Source organism: Xiphophorus maculatus, chromosome 10 (genome assembly GCF_002775205.1).
Source record: "Xiphophorus maculatus strain JP 163 A chromosome 10, X_maculatus-5.0-male, whole genome shotgun sequence".
Classification (NCBI taxonomy): domain Eukaryota; kingdom Metazoa; phylum Chordata; class Actinopteri; order Cyprinodontiformes; family Poeciliidae; genus Xiphophorus; species Xiphophorus maculatus.
Window position 1 is genome coordinate 17,070,433 of NC_036452.1, and position 21,346 is coordinate 17,091,778.

Sequence of the window (21,346 nt, forward strand, 5' to 3'; positions counted from 1 at the left end):
TGGTATTTTTTTCTTCCCTTGAACTGTTTTCTCTTTAGTGTTTGATATAATCCTTGCAGCTGCTGGCAGGGATGGGGTACATACAGATGTTTGCTTTTTTCTGTTGCACTTCGCGCCGAGTTATGTTTTTCTTTTCTTTCTGATTTAGTCTGAGGAATCCTTTTGTTTTGATGAAACACATTTTGTTTGCTTCTGAAGATCGCCTGTTTCCATTTCTCAGTCTCAGCTGTGATGTTGCGGTAACTTTGCGTCTCTGACCATATCGCCACATGGTGCCTGTGTCTCTTTTTGATGACTCACCAGCTTCTGTAGACAGATGATGCAGCTCTGCTTGCAGAAACACACCGGAGTGTTTTCCCTCTGGCTGTGGAAGCCAGCTTTTCATGTGTTCGGAGTTTCCTGACTTGCACTCCATTGTCTCTGTAAGCATCTTTCCTTATTCTAACATGCTGTCATTTTAGATTCATTTTTATATCGAAAACATTTCATCTGATTTACTATGTTTTTTTTTTTTCTTCTTCTTAACTTTGTTGTGAATTTACCTTATGTGAACTCTCAGGGATTAGCTGTAAGCAAATAATTGAAAAACCATTAGGAAAAAGCTCTAAGTGCCTCAATGATTTCCACCGTTTCCAGACTGAGAGAGGTTGTTGCAGTGAAACTTTAGGGCCCGGTTTTCCCGTGTGTTTGTTTGGAATAGCTCACTTTGATTGCATCTTAATGAAATCACATTAGCCTTCATGGGTTCTTCAGTGTGATCAATAAGGGATGGTGGCAATTACAATATAGGGATACAGAGCAATGCGGGCGCTTAGCCTCTCAGATACTCTCTTCCAGGCCATAGGGATTTCAAGCTAATGCATCAGAGCTAAATTAGAAACCTTAGAATGATAAAACAAACAAATAGAAAATATGGGGAACTTTCTCACATAATGTTAAATCCTTAAAATGCGTAAGTGCTCTAAAATAATGATCCCCAAACTCTGTGGCACTTAATGCTAAGAGCCACCTCAGTGACGGAGATAAAAAAAAACATTGTTGAAACCTAGCAAACGTATGCAGTTTGCTAGGTTTGGATGTCTGAACAGCATGAGTAGCAGCAGGCAAAAGAGTGATTCGACCCACTTAACTGAGGCTTGAACGAGGCCAAAAATAACCTATATAGGAGTGTTTATTAATAAATGTGTAAAAATGTAATATCAGTTCCCCTCTAAAGTGCCCTGTGCAATATTTCAACCTCCCACTGCTGTCAGTAAGATTCACCTTAAGACAAATCTTCGCATAACCAGCTGATTCAAGGAGAGTAAATAATTGAATATTTAAATGACTTACAGGTATCCTCTTAATCGCTTCATTTCATTCCACAGAGCAAGTGGGTTCTGGTTGTCCTTGGCAGCTGATCTTGATTTGATTATTTGTTTTTTTGTTTCACCTTTTAGTCCCTGGATAAATATTTATTGACTGACTTCAATGCCGAATCAAAAGCTTCAAATTCGATGTTAACTCTGTGCCCTCAGTTTTAGATGTCAACACGATGGCCATTATTGTTTTGAAAAATCCTGCAAATGTGTTTTTAACCAAGATGAGAAACCTGTTTTTGTATGTGTTTTGTGGCATTTAGGTGTCAAGGTGTTATTCAGCTGTTTATTCCTTTAGACAGGAGAAGAGAACAGGAGTCGGTTGTTGACATTGATTTCCACCATGTGCTCCTTTCATACTAAAATGGGATAAGTTTGGTCTTATTTTGGATTTCACGTCTTCTACTTCTGTAGTGCATGCACATCATAAACTTGCAAGTGGTTTTATCTGGAAATCTTTGTACCACCAGAGGGAAAATTTTCAGATGGTTTCCGAAGGTTTGAAAGCAAATTTTTGTCCATAAAGATTTTAGTAATACTATAAGAAGTCAGTCATTGACTTGACTTGAACCACTCTGAGTAAATTGGTGCAATGCCATGTTGTCTCCTGCAGCCTGGACAGGAGCATGAAGCACTGAACGTCATTTGGTCACATGCTGCTTTAATTAGTTAAAATATTGCCTGAAGCTAGCAGCATTAGCTGAGCATTGATCAGCAGTCACATCAACCATATCTGGGGAGTTTGATTAAAAGCTGCTTTATTCTGTGAAACAGATAAAAGAGAACTGATCATTTTTCAATATTCTCCTTTTGTTTCTGCCAAACGATGCTGCTGTTAGAGGAAAGAAGTTGTAAAGTTAAAACTTTTCATATTTTTATTTAATGACCAAGCTTCTTTTAATTTGAATGAATTATATCGCTTTGGGTTTTTCCGTATTTGGGGTTTTAATTGGAGGGATTCACATGTGTTCAGACTAAATTCAGTAAAATATATATATTTTTAAAAAGCTTCATAAATGTTGTAGATGACCGATGCAACTCGTGCAGCACAGCGTGGGGTCCAAAAACAAGGGTTTTGTTTTTTTTTAATTGATTTATTTATTAATATTTTTATAATGTGTTCGTTCTCTCTGCTGGAGTGCTTAGATGTGTGAGTGGGGGTGGGGTTGGGGTGGGGGGGGCGGGGGTTGTAGGAGATGCAGCAGCTGCAGGTTCAGTTTTTCTTATGAGTATTATCATATTTCTGGTCTCCCTGCTGAGCTGATCTCAGCTGTTATTACTCTGAGGTTAGTTGCTGCTCTGTTTCTCTTCCCATAATGATCCCTCCATTTTCTCTGAGGCTCAAACAGTTTAACACAACCGTTATTGTATTTTTTGCTGCGCGATTATTGCGCAACATAATGCAGCCTGAACCCTCAATGCAACGAGCAAAACGGTTATCGATGGTAATACGCCCTGTGTGACCTGTGTCTGTTTCCAGCTTCTGCGTCGCTGATATTTGAAAATTCCCAAACACTTCTGTGAAGGTTCTGAACATTTTTACTATTCACCATGCTACTCTGCTTTTGTGTTTTATTATGATTATTATTATTTTTCTTTTTGGATGCTGGGGTGTTTTGCCAGCAGATAACATTTCTAATGAATATCTGTGCTTACCACTAAACTGAAAGCTTTTTTTTTTTAAAGATGGTTTTATTGAGTCAAAACTAAATTAAAAAGAAACAAAAAAGTGATTAAAATCATATATGTATATATATATATATATATATATATATATATATATATATATTTATTTGTTTTTTCCCTTGTTGGAAAAATAGTCACCTCAGCTGTGAAACCAAGAGTTTGTGGACAGGTTCAACAAACAGTGTGCTCTGATGTCAGGCTGCCCTCTAGCTCTGATATGAACAAGTGTCAGTCAGCATGATGAGAGCTCTGAGAGAACCTCTGATCCCGGCTGGGTCAGCGGGGAGTTTGTCACAAAAGACTCCGCAGCCGGCGTCGAGCTCGGGGTTTTGTTGTGACGGCAGGTGGGGAACAAATGGACTGAACTGTCAACCATCTGGGCTGACATCTGGACATTTTTGAAGGATGAAACACAATAACACACTTGAGTTTTTATTCCTGTACGAAGGAGATTTTGAGGAAAGATCAATATCCTATCAAGGGGTTTAGAATGATATTAAACGTGGTTTTGGGAGCTGGAGCTGGATGAATTTGTAGCAAATCCTTACATAGAAGTAGAATTTTGAAGGAGACGTTTTGAACCTGAATGAATCGACTCGACAGAATCCACCTCAGTGCTTGGTCACGTTTCGAAGCTTTGCAGTTAATCACATGAGATTAACTGGTGAGTCCTTCACAGCAGATGGTTTGATGGTCCTTTCGATCTTGTTTATAAAGTTTCTCAAGAAATCTTCTCCAAAACTGTGAAACGAAGCAAAGACTTTATTTCCAAACAGCTGGTTTGTGCTTGAAAACACACAAGCTGAAGCCTATTATCATTCGTTAACAGGGAGCTGAGCTTTGTAGGTTTAAGGCGATGAGCAAAATGTTCTCCAATGCCATGATAATTCAGCAATACTGTTGAGTTCGAGGCACACTTTAGAGAACTCATAATGTATGAACAGCGTGACGACATTTCAGCTTTCTCAACTTCATTGATGTCAGAATGTTGACCTTAGTAGCTTAAAAATCCATGCACTGAAGATGCTTAGCTGATGTAGTCCAGGGTTAAAGATTCAAAAATTCACTATAAACGACTGTATTTTTGTGTGTGTGTAAGTTATGTAAGGATTTTGCTATTTTAAGTCTCACCACAATATGATTTAATCAGTATGTCAGTCTCATTGAGCTCAACAATGCTGTAGTAATTTCATTTGTTTTGTTTTTTTTTCTACAATCAATTTTTGTTCTCTTAAAAATTCCAGAAGTAAATCTGCTTCTCAGTACTGCAGCTCATGGCTATAACAGATTTGGACACAACAGCTGAAACTACCAACAAGGTGCGGCCGTCACGGCGCTGCCTCTGATAGTGTGACCTGATGCAGCAATCAGCAACAGGAGATAATGTTTGGGTATAATGGAATAACATGTTCTTGTTTTTTATCCAGCATTGTAGGAATAAATCATACAAAACAAACAAATAATTGCAGGGTTTTCACTTCTCAGTCCTGGAAGCCAGTAATTAGCCGGTCCAATCAAATGGTGCGTTCCTGTCAAAGTTGGGGACATGGACAGCAGCAATCTTTGTTCTTCTCGTCTGAGGGGTGTCTGGCTTGTCACCCAGCAACAAAAATGATGTCTCCCTTTGGTCTGTTTCACATCAGCAAGGGCAGCCAACACTTACTGTATTGGATATTGGATTGTGTCATCGTGGGTTGGAGATCTCGAGCCGCCTTAACTGACCTCACCATGGATGACGTGCCTGATGCGGAAGCAAGGGAAATGTCTGGTTTTTGAAAACATGAAACATTTAAACATGGAAATTGCCATTGGAAGTAAATATTATTGCATGAGAATTTAAATCAGACTCACATCGTCATGCTTTACTGTCTGATAAAAGCCTTTTCTTTTCTTTTTTTTTAGAAACAGTTTACAATTTTCAGCCGGAGAAGAATAATAACCTGTCTCTTCATTATCTTAGTCTAAGTCTTCAGAGAAAACTGTTATTTTGCAGCAACACACAAGAAAATTCTGGTGACGGTGTATCGTTAATAATAAGTTCTGGATATCTAGCCTTACACTGATCCGCCACAAACTGAGATTTTCAAAGTCTTCCACTTTTTGGTCACTGAAAAACTCAGAAAGTCATTTGTGAATCTTCACAACCTCAATCAGGTGATAACTGATCTGCAAAGGCATTCACTGAAAAAACACCGTGTTTACAGCAAGACTTAATAACGCCATATGGTTGACACGGACACCAGCAGTGTTTTTCAACAGAGTCAGAAATGGCATTTGTGGATCAAGAGGAAATTATCATTTCAGTGCGAAGCTTTGAACAGCGTAAACCTGCGACAGGTGATATCAACAAACTGTGAAGATGAGGCAGCTCGCTAATCTGATGCCTAACTAACATTTTAATGATGCTGAAGTGTTTTTTTTTTTTCACAAATTAGACAGATTGAAAACTGAACTCCTGATCTGAAACATTTTGATCGGTTTAATCGGCCTTTATGAACCAGACGCAAGCTTCTGTTGAAACTACTGTCTTAGTTCAAAATCAGCGCTGAGAAAGAACTAGTTCATCAGTTCCCAATGAAATGGCTTCAGTTCTTTTTTTTTTTGGCTTCTTCTATTTGTTTGTCATTGAGCAGGTAAAAATTATAAGCCTTTTATAAATTAAGTTAGAAAAGACATACAGGTGCTTCTATTTGGGACATCAAGCGTCCAGCAGTTTGTGGGACTAGATTTAAATCATTTGTATTTCTGTCCAATTACATCTGTGTATCTGAATGTTTTTAAACACTCGCGTATAGCTTTGAATCATTTCAGCCAGAGATGCGCAGAGTAATGAGCCAGCGCTTATTAAGTCTCAGACTCCACATTCAGTCAACTCCATCCCAACGAGTTCCCTGTAATTATTCCTACACCACAGCAGTCACAGTGGGTTCTTATGAGCTTGTGCGTCTGGCTTTCTTGGATTGTTAAATGGACCTGAAGCACCCGCTTTAGAGCTGATTTAGATTATTCTATTGAGAATCATTTTTTAAGTGGAAAAATGGATGTTTTCCATGTCTAGTGTGGCGGAGACATGCTGCGCTGTGTGATCCCACTGCAGCGCTCGGCAATTAGCTGAGGCAACATCAGGGTGTGTGTGGAGAAAATGCATTTAGTCTCAGTTTGTTTTCTCTGAGGGAACACTCTAATGTCTGGATGTTAATCATCTGAACAGCAGGAGAGGGGTGTGGATGCTTAAGTGCTGAGATTTTAGCTTTAGACTTGACTCTCTATGGTGGACTTCAGATGAGTTCAAAGGTCAGCATCCAAATTCGTTTTCAGAACATATTTATCAGAATATTTTTACTTTTTTTTTTTTTTTGTAAATATAGCATCTGGCCATTTCGTACTTCATAGTTATTGGTTGCTTTGGGGCCAGCATATTTTGTCATCTAATTATTGAAACTAATCTATAATCGGCTCATAGTCTTCTGCAGAGAAATGGAATGGAAAATAACTTTGATGAATGTTTAACACCAGAATGATGATGATATAATGCTGTTTTGGAAAATAATAATAATGGTATTTAAATGTTGGATTAGAGTTCGTAATCTCTACTTCACACCATATTTGTTGAAATACTTCACTGACACAGCAGTTTTCTTTGCACTTAAGTACATTAGTACGAAACTGTTCATGGTGCAGCATGGAAGTAGGAAGGGAAGCAATGGGAACAAGTTATTAACTATAAATATATTTATTTACAGATGATATTGTGATATCTGTAAGAGAGCTTTGAGAAGTGGGACTAAAGAATTTGGATTATCTTGGCTATCTCTTTGATACTTTTTTACATATTTATAATAAGTGTAAAACACAATGTATTTCTCACAATCTGCGGAGCTTCTGCAAGTTTTCTTTGCTCACTCTCCCGTCCGTACAGACACTCCTCATCAGCGTCCAGCCATAATTGGTTTTCTATTTGAAACTTAATTGACCCTTCAGAGGGCAAATTCACTTTGCTAAAGCATGAATTGTAAAAGCTGAAACTCCTCCCTGGGACTTAATCACACAACTTTATTGATCCTCCTGCTCTTCCTTGCTGTTGTTCTTCTGTCCTGGTTGAAATGAGATTAGCGTTTTGTACGTCTTACCAGCGAATTTCAGCATATTTAAACAGTTAACACGACATGGGAACATAGTTTACCGGCAAGTGTTGTGGGATTTCTGATTTGAATTGCAAAAATCATAGAAACGTAGATAAACGTATAGTGTTGGAAGTTCGGGTGTTCCAACCGAACTTATCCCAAAGTTAGCCGACACCAACTTTGAGCGCAGACGCACTCGATGCATCTTCCTCTTGCCGTTTGCCGTCCCCGTTTTCCTGTTCTTCATCTTCATCCCCTCCTCACTGTGTGTGATGAGCAAAGCCATTATAAGTGTGAGTGGAGCAGCCGGCCCATTTATTTAGATTAGAGCCTCATTGTTGAGGGACACGAGCAGCAGATGGGCTTTCTGCTTTGACTGTCTGGCCGAGTCTTTACTGGCCCCTTCTGACTGTCAGCTGACCGTGATGATGATTAAAGAAACTATTCCGATCTGACCTTTCCCTCATCTTTTTTTTCTTTTCTCCATCTTTAGAAAAACTCCTAAAGACTTCCTGCATTATTTCCTAGATCTTAAATATCCTTATTCTCTCACTCCTCCTGATTACATTTTGACTGTTTCCACTACAACGCCTTATCGTTCAGCTTCTTTTGGTGTTTAGTCCAGGACATAAACACTGTTTCTAGATGGTGGTAGGCCTTAGAAACACTAACAAAGGTCAGTAAAGGTTTTTACTTCCTCTGATGGCCTTTTAATAATCTCTCTGTGTTCAGACAGCCGCCTCTCTTCCTGCTCTCCTGCTGTGACCAGCCTCCACCCCCCACTCCCACCCACACCTCCTAACATCTTTCTGTTTTCTTCCATCCTCCTCCAGCCCACTCCGTCATTATTGCCTGCGCTGTCTCCCACCGATTCGGCTACTTTCCTTTTGCATTTCTGTTCTCGTTGTTCTCCCTGATCCCCGCCGAGCCAACAAAATCCATTCGGAAATGTCAGTTTGCCGCTTGCAATGGTTTTAGTAGAATGATCATGTGTGGTCAAAAAAAAAAAAAAAAACATTTCATAAAGCTGTTAAAAATTGTCTGCCAGGTCTTTGTGTAAGTGAGTTATCTCTTTTCTTAGACATACACTCATCCCACATATTATTAGTGTGTGCCTTTCAAACTGTTCATTTTCTTTCATGTGTTGCAGTGTTCCTCAGGAGTCTGCTCTTTTCTTTTCTTCTATTTTACATCTGTCTTGTGTTTGTCGAGTTGTCTGAAACAAGGATATTGTAATATATTCTTGGAAGTTTTTTTTTTATTTAAATAACAGTATCTTGATCTGTTTGAACATTGCGTGAAACACAGACTGAAGGCAGGTTATGGCGTTTTATGATTTAATATTAAACTTTGATATTTGCAGCTGTTCTTTCATATCCTGCCCTCAAAGAATTACCACATTTGTTTAAATTGTGAATAAAGGAATCCTTAGAAAACCTCTAAGCAATCTAATACATTCCAATTCTATTTACACAATAAATTCTATTATTGCAAAGTCCATTTATTTTAGGAACTTTATCAGTAAGTTTAATTACAGATTAATTACACACAGGTGGATGATGGAAGACCTTTACTTTGCTTAATTATGATTATTTTCTGCTTACAGTTAATTAAAACATGACATTTAAAATTAGAATATTACATCAGGCCAATGAAAAAAATAAATTTTACAAGCAGAAATAAACGCTTAATGAAAAGTATGTTTAATACTTATTGGTTTTATTTTTAAAAGGTACTTCAAAACTGACGAACGAGACCCATTGGTATGTGTATTCTAATTTATTGAATGTGACTAATTCTAAATAGAGGTTTATAATATGAGGAGCATTGTATTGTTAAATACTTCTTTATATTTATGATCTCGACACTCTATTCTGTCATTATTATTTTGAGCAAATTCAAGTTTTGGCATAGAAGATGGTGAATGTGCATCCAGTTGGTAACATATTTGTTTAGTATGTAGAGACTGAATCAATCATCAATCAATCAAATTTTATTTGTATAGCACATTTCAGCAGCAAGGCATTTCAAAGTGCTTTACATCATAACAAACACAGAATCACAATGCAATATAGAATCAATCATTAAGTCAAGTTCCATCAATAAATTTGTAATTGATTACATTTCAAATACAATTCTAAACAGGTGGGTTTTTAGTCAAGATTTAAAAGAAGTCAGTGTTTTAGCTGTTTTACAGTTTTCTGGAAGTTTGTTCCAAATTTGTGGTGCATAGATGCTGAAAGCTGCTTCTCCTCGTTTGGTTCTGGTTCTGGGGATGCAGAGCAGACCAGAACCGGAAGACCTGAGAGGTCTGGAGGGTTGATACAATAAAAGCAGATCTTTAATGTATTGTGGTGCTAAGCCGTTCAGTGATTTATAAACTAACAACAGTATTTTAAAGTCTATTCTTTGAGCTACAGGGAGCCAGTGGAGGGACTTTAAAACTGGTGTTATGTGCTCTATCTTCCTGGTTTTAGTCAGAACGCGAGCAGCAGCATTCTGGATCAGCTGCAGCTGTTTGATTGATTTGTTGGACAGACCTGTGAAGACGCTGTTGCAATAATCAATACGACTGAAGATGAACGCATGGATGAGTTTCTCTCTCTGAATACATGGCAAAAAATAAAACAAATAAAAAAAAACCATGTACTGCTTATATTTGTGTACTGTGGTGTGATATTATGCATGTCAGTGTTAATGTTGCAGTTTGATCTATTGTGCAGGTCAGGAGAAAAACAAAATCTGACAGAATTATACCAGCTGGGTGGCACTAAAATGAAATAAAAAGCCAATCTTTCTTGATTCGTTCTGGTGTTTAATGATATTGAGTAACTGGATGTTTTTAATTTCAATTTGTTTATATTTCATTAAAAATGTAATAAACTGGAAAGTTTGATGGGTTAATGAGATTTTTTTTTAAATGCATATATGTTTTGGTCCATTGCGTTTAATTGCTTAACTAAAACAAAAATATTCATAACATGGTTAGCATGTGTTCATAGTCGGAAGAAGAAAAATCAGGACTGGAGTAAGTCACTCTAGAAGGAAAACAGAAATGTCTGTTGTGAAGCTAAAAGCAGCTAGACAAATGCAATTAAACTTAGCACTCCAGAGGTATAAAATACTTCATTTTAAAACTCACTCATCCATATATCCATTTTCTATCCTTGCTTATCACTGAAGGTTCGCTGAGGGGCTGGTGAATCCACTCACTGGACACACACATGACAAACTACCATGCACACACACACACACACACACACTCATAACCATCCACCATTATTTATTTTTTTTCCGAAGCCAATTATCAACATTGTCTGCTTGATGTTTTATTGATCTAATTATTTAAATGCAGCAGCTTGTTTAGAAATAATAGATGTTTGGATTGATATTCGGTTTAATTCAATAAAAAAAATAAATACTTCATTAATCCCAAGGGAAATTAAAAATGTTAATTGATATGCTGACTAACACTGTGTTCATTTTTCTCTGAATTTTTGCTTATGATATGTTGCACCTGAAAAAGCAAAGCCATGGGGGATCCAGTCAACCTGAAACTATATCAATCTAAACACAACCGTAGTCTGACTGAGGCTCAGCTCAGGTCTGAATGTTTAAAAAAAAAAACCAAAAAAACCCTTTACATTAGAAACCTAGATTAACACCACTTCCTACTACAACTCTGAAAAAACAAGTACCTAATTGAAGAATATGTAATATTTAAGCTCCACATTTTAGTTACTGGATGTGCTCCGATACTACTAGATAATGACATGCTTATTTAGGCTGGTGCAAATTTACCAGCTATTGTATGTTACATATTATTATTAGCTGTTATCACCAGGTAATTGCAAGGTAATGTGATCATTTCATAATACATGAGTTGTTCTTGCCCTCTACTGTAATTGCTAAGTTGTAGTAGGACGTGGGCACTGAATATTCAAAACAATTTGACGTTTACATAGAAAGTACCATCTACTCAACAACCCAGAACAAGAATCAAACATGGAGAACAAACATTTAGTCTTATATTGTACAAATATAGAACTCAACCCAGAATAGATGGAACCAACATTTAGTTTTATTCTTTCAAACAGAATCAAACATGGAAAACTAACATTTAATTTTGTACCTCACTAATCTTACCTAACAAGGAGAAACAAAATCTAGTTTTATCGGAACAAGAATCCAGAGAAACCTCTACTAGTTTATAAATTATGGACTACTTCTTCTTATTCTTATTAAGTGTGGGGGACCAATATGTAGTTTTATACTTTTGTCTCTTTGTCTTTATTTTTGGTTTTATTATTTTGTTTGTATTTCCTTCCAATTCTTGTAAAGCACTTTGAATTGCCTTGTTATTGAAAATGTGCTATGGAAATAAAATGACCTCTTAATCCAACGGTGGTGATAGGTATTTTCCTTTCGAACCTAAATAAAAGAAAGAACCACAGACAACGTATATGAATTTTATGTAGAGCTTTTGCAAAAGGAGAACGCTCTATCAAAACCTCTCCTCCGATCAGTTCTACAGAGCGTTCTGACCTGTTCTCACAAAAACTCCTGTTTTTATTGTCAAAGAAGGACAGGCAAGGGGGCAGTCAGGAAAAACAACAGAGGTCGTAAAGCTTCTAACCCAAACATCTAACAACCCAGGTCCAGATGTGATATCTGATCAAAGGTCTGAGCCCGGTTCAAATCTCGGTCAATACTGTCAAGAAAACAATATACAACTGATTAAATTAGGAGGTGTTCTTGCAAAAGGGTTTAAAGTCTGAGAAACTCAGTGTTATCTATTTCTCGTAAAGTTGAACAGACAGTAGTGACCTCCAGGTCATTTAAAGAAGAGAACTTTTTAAACAGAAAATCACTTTAAACAGAAGATCATTTTAACAGAAAATCACTAAGATCTATAGACTTAAGGTGAACCAGAGTAAGAATGAAATGATAATACCAAAAAATCTCTAACAGGTGGAACATGAATTCTGCTTTTTGTATATTTAACTTAATGTTGCTCTCCACATTTTGCAACGTTCAGCAAAATGAATTCTGCATTTTCTTCTTCTTTGCTTGAGGATAAACATATACATCCATAAACAACTAAGACTCTTAACAGTCCATATGGGTCCTTTTCTGGATGTTCAGCATTCCACTGAAGCATTGGATGCATCCTCTGTAATTCAACAGATCTCCCAGACGTGAAGATCAACAGGACCAAGTATGTTAGCAAGGCATGCATCATGCAGAGCCAAGTGGATCTTTTCTTATGATTTTCCATATCTCTCATTTTTTAACGCGTTAGTGACAAACTCTGTAACTAAACATCATCAATTTTCTTGCACCTCGCCGCTAACAGGAGGAAAATAAATATCTCCGGCAGCTCACACAATCACAGGGGAGTGCAGGATTGATTTCTGCCCTTCAGCGAGGGTATCAATGTGTCCGTTGTTTTGTGGCTCCACTGACCGTGACACAGCAGCTCAGCCAACCTCGAAATGTCACACTGGCCACACACCGGCCGGCTGAATCGGTGGAGGGAGAGTCGGTCGGAGCTGCGGTGCATTCTGGGCGAAAGGTGTTTTTCATCAACACCCAATCAGAGATCTCCATCGGGCCGAAAAGACGGACGTCCTCTGGGGAAACCCTGGCAAAGATATCGACCGAGAGATAAAGATGTACATGTGTGGAACAGAAGCATCCACCTTGTATTTCTTTATTGTTGTGTTTTCGACATCACTTAAGGCATTTATTTGAAATCTTACAAAAACAGCTGCTTCTACTGCCAACAGATCTTCTGCAGATATGTACAAAAAGCTATAAACCAATCCACAGATTGGTAAAAACACTAATCTAAGTTTAAAATTTGTTATTAGGGCAGTTATTTTTTTAACATCTGAAATGCAGTGATGGCTTTTTTCAACTATTAATTAGTTCGGATTACTAAAGAAATCAATGAGATGAGAAAAGATGGTGCTATGTGATACATAAACTTCAAATTTAGCAGCAATAACTCAGTGACAGTTTTTTATCTGGCTTAACTAATCTCTCACTGGATCATACTTTGTTCCAGAGTTCTTTTAAAATTTTCCTCAGTTAACCGAAGTTCACAAAAAATGTTTTTTTGCACCTTTCTTTTAACTTCCTATCACAGCGCTTCAATCAAGTCTGGACTTGCATATCCTTGATTCTTGTTCGGTTTTTTAGCACAAATTCTGCTGTAGATTTTCTACTTTTTCAGAGTCATCCTGTCGACGGTCTGCTTTGATCCAAGCTACAGCTGTCAGCACACTGCAGCCTCAAATTTGACTTTATCATTATGATTTTCCTTTTTTTTTGTCAATGACAACAAAATTCTCAGGTTCTATTCATGCAAAACAAGTCCACAAGTTAGTATGAGGTAATTATGTGGTTATGCTATGTTCGTTTAACTAGGCATAGTGGGCTTGACACATGGGAAGCGACAAACACATGTGCTCATCTACTCGTACAAGCTTGAGATTTAACATGAACAAAATTTGAGCAAAAGACTCAGTTCCATAGGAAATGAATGAAGAGGGAGCGACTTCACCTCCAGTCTGTCGAGCCATTAATGTGGTACCTTAAGCTCAGTAACTTTGCAAAAAGACATTGCTGCTGAATGTCTTGTGCCTCATTTAGATGCAACTTTGCCAGCCTAAATTGTGCTGACCCCTTTTTGTAGAGAATAACATGTGTTTTCCATCAAATTCTCTACAAATGGCTGGTTTTGGTCTTAGTAGACAATTGTTCAGCAAAACATAAAAACAATGATGAGCAAAGTTTTGTTCCCTAAATCCAGAGATTGGTTATTAAATACATTTTTGCTGCTATTCTTCCAACAGAGCAACATATACTTTGTATTTCTGTCCCTTCTCTCCGCTTTGGGCCTGAAATATGCTGCGTGTTTGTGTTGACATTTTATCAATGGATAATCACAGACGGGCTTCGTCAGGCATAGCTAAACTCTCAAGAGTGAAAAGATCGCTATCCAGTCGTGGCAACCTGAAAAGCCTTAGATTAGAGGGAAAGTGGCTAATATGTAGGAGATGAATATTTAATGGCTCCGGAGGGAAACTAAAGACAATGGGTGGAGTTAAGTAGAGAGAGGTGAGAGGGCAAACAGGGTGGATTAGTTCCAGACGAGGAGAAGTCTGCCTGAGGCTCAGCACTGTAAATGTCTTTGCCTTCTTGTAGAGCTTGTTTGTATTCAATATGCATGATCTTGTTTACTAGGAAAAAAAAGCCATAATTCAAATCATATGAACTGCAGGAAAATGCAAAGCCAATGAAATATTGCTGCCACTCAGCTTTAGGGACCTTCAAAGGACTGAAGACTTTGTAGATATCACTTTTATTATATATATATGTTCTTGCAATGAATCACATGTAGCAGTGGGGAAAAAGATGATGATCAATCACTGAGTCATGAGAAGACAAACTGACAGAGGACACAAAGGAAAAAATGGTGGCAGGGAGTAAACTTAGTGAGGTCAATTCTGAACCGTGATGAATCAATGTTCTATTTTAATTAGTCATTATTATAGACACATGATAATGTTAACAATAGTCATCCAACCAGTGTTGGTATTTATGGCATACTGTTAAACTCTTTGTCTTTAAAACATATTTCTACAAATATTTCTTTATTTCTACAAATCTACGGAGGACACGTTGACAAGGATTTTCCGTCATTGTTTCTCATAATAGCATTTACGAGAAACAATGGATTGAAAACACATTTACTCAGTAATGTAGCCATTAGACCGCCAGTTAAGAGCACCAAACTGTTTTTTTTTTTCTTGCTAACGTCGCTTTGTGGCTCTGGCCTTTCTGTCCCGTCCTACTTATTATTCGTGTCGGTGACGGAATGACATATTATGTCTTTATACTCATTGTGCGCCTTTCTGCAAAACATTGATTTCTGTTTCGCCTCTGAGCTAAAAGCGGATCAGCAGTAAACTTTGCTGCCAACATTTTGGCAAATATTTAACACAACAGCCAAGTAAGGAAACTCAGACAATGTGTTTGTTTTGTGGAGAGTAGTGACAACAATTTCACTAATATATTAGATCTGTGTGGTCATTTTTTGTTGACATTAATTTTATGCCTGTATATTTTTTGGTGGAATCAAAGAAGCTGGGGAAATATTACCTATTGTTCGACACTAGAAGCAAACAAAATCAGTAACAGAATGCAGAGCTGTACATCACAAACTGTGTAGCAAGCAGGCTGAAGGTAGCTGAAGGTTTAAGTTGTTGCTATGAAACTCTAAAACCACATTTTTGCCTCTCAGAAAATGAATTCCTAAAACCTTGATGTAGAAACATGTTGTTAGTCCTCTTAACCCCTCACACTGCTGTCACAATTGAGCCTTAACCACCACACAACCAAGATGATGCATGAACACCAGTAATGCCTGTTGATGCATATTCAACACATACCAAGGATCATACTGGAAGCACTTGGACTGGTCGAGATATGCTCAGCGATACTTTATTTAACATTTTCATACAAAATCCAAATTTACCTACAAATAGATAGCATATATATTAAATACATTTACCTTCATCATGAACACCTGGTCCATCATGCGCCATCATTTGTTTAGAACAAACATGTCCGGACAAGGCTAGGTGTCAAAATAAATAATTGTTATGCCAACATGTTGACACAAATGACTGCAGTATCCACCCAAATATAACACAAATTAATATTTAATACATGTAACTTTTTTTTTTTTGCGCAGACATTTTCGAAAATTTCCTTTGAAAAGTATCTCGAGGAGGATTTTCAGCCAAATGTCAATGTAAATTGCTTTCAGCCCCTCTGTTCTTGTCAGTAGCTTCATGTTGAGGGCAGAATCTGAGCAGCGGGCAGTGAAATGTCGGTGTCTTTTATTATATGTTAGCCACAGGTTGTCTCCATGGATTTCTGCAAGAGGGAAATGTGGTTTTATAAAACAGAGACGACGAGCCGAGTGGTGTAAAATACGGCTCTGTTACCGCCGCCTCTCCCTAACAAGAACTGGTTTCATGTTCAGTTTTCATAGATCGAACATGAAATCAAGAAGTTTTACAGTTCACCAGCCTGTGTCTCATTAGGTCTATTTTTATTATTATTGTTTGACTTGCAGTCACTCTTTGAAACAATCTGGGATAAACTCTATGTCGTTACATCAGCTAAAATTAAAAATGGATTCTTTGGTCCTATTTTAGTTAATTATCTCACCAGTAGCAACATGGTGTGACCAAATCTATTTAATTAATATTTTTTCAGGAGAGTGAAAATGTTTGGATAGCAGGCGTTAGTCTCGCTTTTGGCACATCAATCTCATATGATGCTTTTTTTCAAATTAATTTCTTAAAGTTTTCTGCAAAATAACAATGTAGATCTGTTGATTGTTATTTGTCAATAAACAGCCATTATTTATGGCAGGCACTTCATTTCTCTTTTAGAAGAAAAGAAAACAAACATAAAATCCAAATTCATATTCCTTGAGGGTATACGGTTTTCTCTTAGCTGAACTCTCTAATTTCTCAGGAATCACCTGAAATGATGGACTCTTTTGCACTTCTTAATAGAAAATTAAAAAAAAGCTGCATCCAGAGCGTGAAAATTTTAATTCCAAGCGTTCTGCTTCATTAACTGCAGCATGCGATAATGTCCCGCAGTGCCATGTTTTCTGTCCATGGACATTATTAATCCAAATCCATGCCGGCTGGCATCAGTTTTCTGCGTCTTAGAAGAAGAGACGCAGAAAATGTTTCCAGTCTTAGCTCCTGAAGCGCTGCTGGATGCTGTGACCAACAGTTCATCGGGATGATTGACAAAGTTTTAAATCCTCATTAAACCGATCAATTTAGATCCCGCATTGGGATCTCAGCAGACTTTCCCATCAAAGTTCATAGAGGTACTGTCTCTGGGATGTCTCAGGTATCTCGAATTGTGAAGCAACGTCCTGAATCCCTTTCTACGCGAATGGACGCAGATCTCCCCGGTGGCATGACACAAATGCATTGGGACAAGATGACAAAAGCGAACAAGAATAGAGCAAAGAAACAGATGGCAGAAGTGCTTTCATGCCTGATTTCACCTTCTTCCTTTCTCTTCTTATTTATTCAGTCATGCCTGCAGTCTGCTTTGGACACACAGGCATTTTCCAAGTGACGGTACACTCTAGGTTTCTTTGTTTAACATTGATATTTATAAACCGGGTTATGGTTTATAGTTGTGGCTGTTCTGTGAGTTGAATTTGTATCATCCTCTGCACCTCTGCAGAGGATGCAGAGGATTAGAGGTAACCAGCTAGAGGTAGCTGGTTACCTCTAAGGATGTTGCTTGAATCTCTCTATCGGTTTGGGTTAACCTTTGAGGAAGTTACCTCAAAATGTTTTACACTAAAATATTAAGCTTGCAGCTTCTGACCCAAACAAATGATTGCTTAAAGATTTTCTAACCCCCTTTTTGTCATTTTGTTCTAATTTAATTAAATTGGAACTTTCATTGCCGCTGCTTTTGAATGATCACCTCATTAAAATTTTGAGACCAGGGAAGAAATTAAAATTATTCAAATTTCATGCTGCTGGATCGTTGTCAGGTCGTAGCCTGGACTTCTTTATTCACAATGAATGAATAAGAGCAAGAGACAGAAACATATTAAAATAGTCAAATAACTGAAAATTGCAGAGGCTGTTTATTTGCTGAACACATTTCAGGGCTATTAGCCATAAAAAAGATTTCAAAAATTGTGCATAATTATCAGTTTCATGTTTTCTGTCAGGCTTTCATCCCCCATTCATGGCAGAAATGTCTTAGAATGTAACAGATGTCCATGAGCATTGCCTCTTGCAGCCATCCATTGCTGCAGGTTGGATGTAGACTGTCAAAGAAATTCACCTGAATTGAGCCTTAAGATCTAGCAGACCGTCCAAGAATATACAGATGGACAAAAACAAAAATTTAAAGCCCTTTGCAAGAGTGCGTCAAACATGGGACGTCAAAAATATCGAAGAAAGATTTATTCTCTGCATAGATGCCCCCCTTGGTCGAGGAGATATTTTCGACATGAGTCACTGGATGAGACTCCATCGTGACTTGAGAGCTTTGTTCTTAAGTGGAACGATGGAGCTACAACATTTTAGAGGGGTGGCTAATCTGGAAGAGGTCGGCAGAGGTCCTTGTCTCTAAGGTGATGAGTTTGCGTCACAGCATTACAGTATTACTGCAGTTCACAACAGAAGACTTCTTCTAGTCGAGCAACATTCCTCTGTGAGATCACTCTGTGTTTCTCTGTTTCAGAGGCACCTTTAAAATATTAAAATTAAAAAATACTTTATTGATCCCGAGGGGAGATTAAATATATCCAAGGTTGAGTGGTGAGAGAGGTTTACTAAAAGGTCCTTCAAGAAGCTACTCTCGCTACATGAAGTAAAATTCCTTCCAGGCTAATGAACACAATTGCATCAAGCGTTTTTAAACTAGCAAATGTAATTTTCCTATAAACTCCTTCTCAAGCTACATTCACTTGTTCTCTTTCTTACTTGCATCTTTAATTATTTTTCCATCAACCTGCACCCTGATTGGCTGCTGGGTTGCTTTACTATAATTTGAACAATCAAATCAATCAATCAATCAGCAGCAAGGCATTTCAAAGTGCTTTACATCATATCAAACACAGAAACACAAAGTCATCGAGTGGGGGGTTCTTGCTTTTGCATCCATGAAAGGTTTACCGGTTACACTCCTACTGTGTTATATGGAACAAAATACCTATTGCTATTGTTATTCCAACTCACGCTCACAATCACACAATTTAAAATGATGTAAACAGCCTTTCAACGGGCTTCCGGCATGAGGCTCTGTACATCTCTTTCACGGAATTTCGGGCAGGGACTCCGTCGTCCCTCACGGATTATTGTGCAATTCAATGGTACCTGTTAGTATCTAGAATTTACAGGGTTTCCGTTACGCGCAATGACCCTCAGTCACTCGTTGTTTTTCTTCCAGCACGAGGCGCCATACACCTCTTTCACGAAAGTTCGCTCTGTTGTCCCGTGAGAACAAATCTTCAGTATGTTGAGTATGGTGGAGCCCCGGAAACACTGCAGTCTCATTTTGTTCGTCGAGAAAGTTTCCAAAAAGACTGCAGCTCATGGACTGTTTCTTTTGGATTTGTGTTGCTTGTCTGAAGCTCTGCCCTTCCAGCACCCCCAGAGGAGGCAGAAGTAGAGTTTGGTTGGAGACGGAGATAGAGTTGTAAAACTGTAGCAAACTTAAAGTTTACTCTGCAGTCAACCAGTCCTGAACTTGATGATGGAGTACTCCGATGGTGTCCCCAGTGTTGTTCTGGAGGCTTTAAAACGACGAAGATGAAAACAAATGGTTCAACATTTGTCTTCATTAGCTCCTCTGTGCCTCTTTTCACATAAATTTGCATGTGTTGATATGAATGGTTAATGCACCCACAGGACCTTGGAATGGAAGCTTTGGGTTTTATCTCTACAGAAAAAAATGGGAAGCAATGATGAACTCTTTTCATGAAAACAAACTGAGGAAGCTTCAACAATCTGTTTAGTCTTTCCACATTCAGTCCCTGATGGACACGGATTTGCTATTAACACCCATAGAACTTTTAAACAATACAACAACAATCTTTAAGGTTTTTTATTGTGATTTTATATGACAGACACAACACAAAGTACTTCATCTTTGTATGTAGTGTTTCTCATTATTTTTTGTCTTGCCCCCCTCCCTTCCTCCCATTGGGATAATACAGTTTTTCCAAGTTCAGTTCATTAACTCAGTCAGTAACATTTAATCAAGACTGATCAGTCTGTGGGATTCTCAGCAGAGAAAACGTGCAAATGATTCACTGGGATGTGCATGTCTAGATGAACAGTAAGACCTTTAAAAATTGTAATAATTTATTATTGGTCAACTTCTTCAGCATGTTTTTCAAAAGGTGAATAGTTTTAGCAATTTTTGCGCAAACTTTGCAACATTATTGCTTATATTCCACCATGTTCAGCCAAATTTGATAGATTTTTATGTAAAAATAACATTCTATTATGTTTTTTAGTTTGCCGCGGTTCCTTTTTATCTTATAAATTCCAGTAAAATTCCCTATTAAATAAAAAATAAAATCTGTTCTTAAATATTTAGAACTGTTCCGATAGCCTCAAGAGTCATGCAAAGAGCAAAAATCTCTAAATAGGACTAAGAATAGAGGGGAAGAAAATTACATTCCATAAACTACACAAGTTAACACAGATAGTCAAGCTATTCCTTTGCTAAAATCATCTTGTGCGTTTATTTTAAAGAGATACATTGAAATTACACGTTTGCTTCTCAGCATTCAGTGATGTGTAAGAAGATCTATTGTATGAGAAATTCATCCAAATTAAACACTGATCAATTAGAAGATAATTTAGACCTGGTTGTTTCCAAGGTTTCCTTCACAAGTGCTTGTATTCTTTGCTCTTCACTTTGCTTAGATTTTATTTTTTTACTGTCACACAACAGTTTTGTGTTTTGATGATAGGAAAAATCTGATTTAATCTTTTTTTTCTTCTCTTTCCATTAAATTGCCAAAGAATCCTCAGCAGTTTTCTTCTTTCTTTACAAAATGACTCCTCTGGCCTTCCATCTGCGATGTTTTTACTGCACTCTATTTATCCAAGTCATCATGCTATGGACGGACTCGCTCTGATTTCATTTCATGTCATCTCTCTTGTCTTCTTCGCCTGTTCATAGACCTCAGGTTTCCTCATCTCTCCTGCTCCTGACCCTCAGCGTGCATGCTGTGTTTGTGAGGCTGTTTACCGGCTGAACACTCTGGAGGTGGCTGAGAAAAGCAGCAGCAGCAAAGTTGAGTTTGACAGCTGATTGAAGACGGGCAGATGTGTGCGAGACAGTGAGTGAATCAGTAATTCACAAACTAACAAGAGACAGGAAGAGATTTGGAAAACTTTTGACAGCTGGAGTTGCAGGACCCACACTTCAGCGAGGAATCAGGTGGACATGAATCAGAGCCGGGCTCAATATCTTTGTTTTCACACACACACACACAAAAAGAAAACGTCTGTCATTACGTGTCCTGATAGCCTATTACCCTGTTGCAGTGAAGACAGACCGACGGTATAAAAGCAACACTTCATAAAA

General features: G+C 37.8%; 1 protein-coding gene across 2 annotated transcripts in view; it reads left to right on the top strand.

Annotated features, from left to right (window-relative positions):
* LOC102230826 (glutamate receptor ionotropic, delta-1-like) overlaps positions 1-21,346 on the top strand; it is a 470,639-nt gene that overhangs the window by 262,557 nt on the left and 186,736 nt on the right. The window lies entirely within an intron of this gene.